Source organism: Triticum urartu, chromosome 3, assembly GCF_003073215.2.
Source record: "Triticum urartu cultivar G1812 chromosome 3, Tu2.1, whole genome shotgun sequence".
NCBI classification, from domain to species: domain Eukaryota; kingdom Viridiplantae; phylum Streptophyta; class Magnoliopsida; order Poales; family Poaceae; genus Triticum; species Triticum urartu.
Genome location: NC_053024.1, coordinates 214,586,668 through 214,588,491, shown reverse-complemented (window position 1 = coordinate 214,588,491; position 1,824 = coordinate 214,586,668).

Sequence of the window (1,824 nt, the reverse complement as noted above, 5' to 3'; positions counted from 1 at the left end):
TTGTTCGCATAGTGCCCTTTCTGCTGACACTTGTTGCAAGTAACCTCTAAGAGTGGACGGTGATAAGGAGAACTTGACCTTGGAGCATGAGACGGAGCTTTGTTCTGATAGCCTGGGTTGGGTGGGTGAGAAGATCCATTGCCACCTTTACTCTTCTACTGATAAGGCTGACGGAACGGAGGAGGAGGAGGCAACCAGAACATTTGCTGCTTAGCTGCCACTTGAGGTGAAGAAGAAGAAGGAGTTGCATCCGTGACACTGTTCTTAGAAGCATCGCACTTGAGCTGAGCAGCCTCTTGCTTTAATGCCATGTTGTAGAATTCATCATACTCAGTCGGCTTAAAAAGCACGAGAGCTAGTTGTAGATCTTCTCTGAGACCACCTCTGAATTGATAAATCATGCTCTTCTCATCAGGGATGTCTTGTTTAGCGAAGCGAGCGAGCCTCTGAAACAGGATGTTGTATTGGTAAATAGACATACTTCCTTACTTTAGGTTGCGGAACTCCTCACGCTTACTCTCAGCAACACTTTGAGGAATGTGGTGAGCTTTGATGTCTCGGCGGAAATCATCCCAGGTAATCACACGACCTCCTCTGGAATCTTTGTATTGTTGATACCACTCAGGGAAGGAAATATGCCCTAGAGGCAATAATAAAGTTATTATTTATTTCCTTATATCATGATAAATGTTTATTATTCATGCTAGAATTGTATTAACCGGAAACATAATACATGTGTGAATACATAGACAAACAGAGTGTCACTAGTATGCCTCTACTTGACTAGCTCGTCGATCAAAGATGGTTTAGTTTCCTAACCATAGACATGAGTTGTCATTTGACTAACGGGATCACATCATTAGGAGAATGATGTGATTGACATGACCCATTCCGTTATCTTAGCACACGATCGTTTAGTATGTTGCTATTGCTTTCTTCATGACTTATACATGTTCCTATGACTATGAGATTATGCAACTCCCGTTTACCGGAGGAACACTTTGTGTGCTACCAAACATCACAAAGTAACTGGGTGATTATAAAGGTGCTCTACAGGTGTCTCCGAAGGTACTTGTTGGGTTGGCGTATTTCGAGATTAGGATTTGTCACTCCGATTGTCGGAGAGGTATCTCTGGGCCCTCTCGGTAATGCACATCATTTAAGCCTTGCAAGAATTGCAACTAATGAGTTAGTTGCGGGATGATGTATTACGAAACGAGTAAAGAGACTTGCTAGTAACAAGATAGAACTATGTATTGAGATATCGACGATCGAATCTCGGGCAAGTAACATATCAATGACAAAGGGAACAACGTATGTTGTTATGCGGTCTGACCGATAAAGATCTTCGTAGAATATGTAGGAGCCAATATGAGCATCCAGGTTCCGCTATTGGTTATTAACCGGAGACGTGTCTCGGTCATGTCTACATAGTTCTCGAACCCGTTGGGTCCGCACGCTTAACGTTATGATGACAGTTATATTTTGAGTTTATATGTTTTGATGTACCGAAGGTTGTTCGGAGTCCCGGATGATATCACGGACATGACGAGGAGTCTCGTAATGGTCGAGACATGAAGATTGATATATTGGAATTCTATGTTTGGATATGAGAAGTGTTCCGGGTAAAATCGGGATTTTACCGGAGTACCGGGAGGTTACCGGAACCCCCCGGGAATCAAATGGGCCTTAGTGGGCCTAGGTGGAAGAGAGGAGAGGAGGCAAGGGCTGGCCGCGCACCCCTCCCCCTAGTCCGAATAGGACAAGGAGAGGGGTGCGGCGCCCCCCTTCCTTCCTTCTCCTCCACTCCTTCCCCCCAAGTCC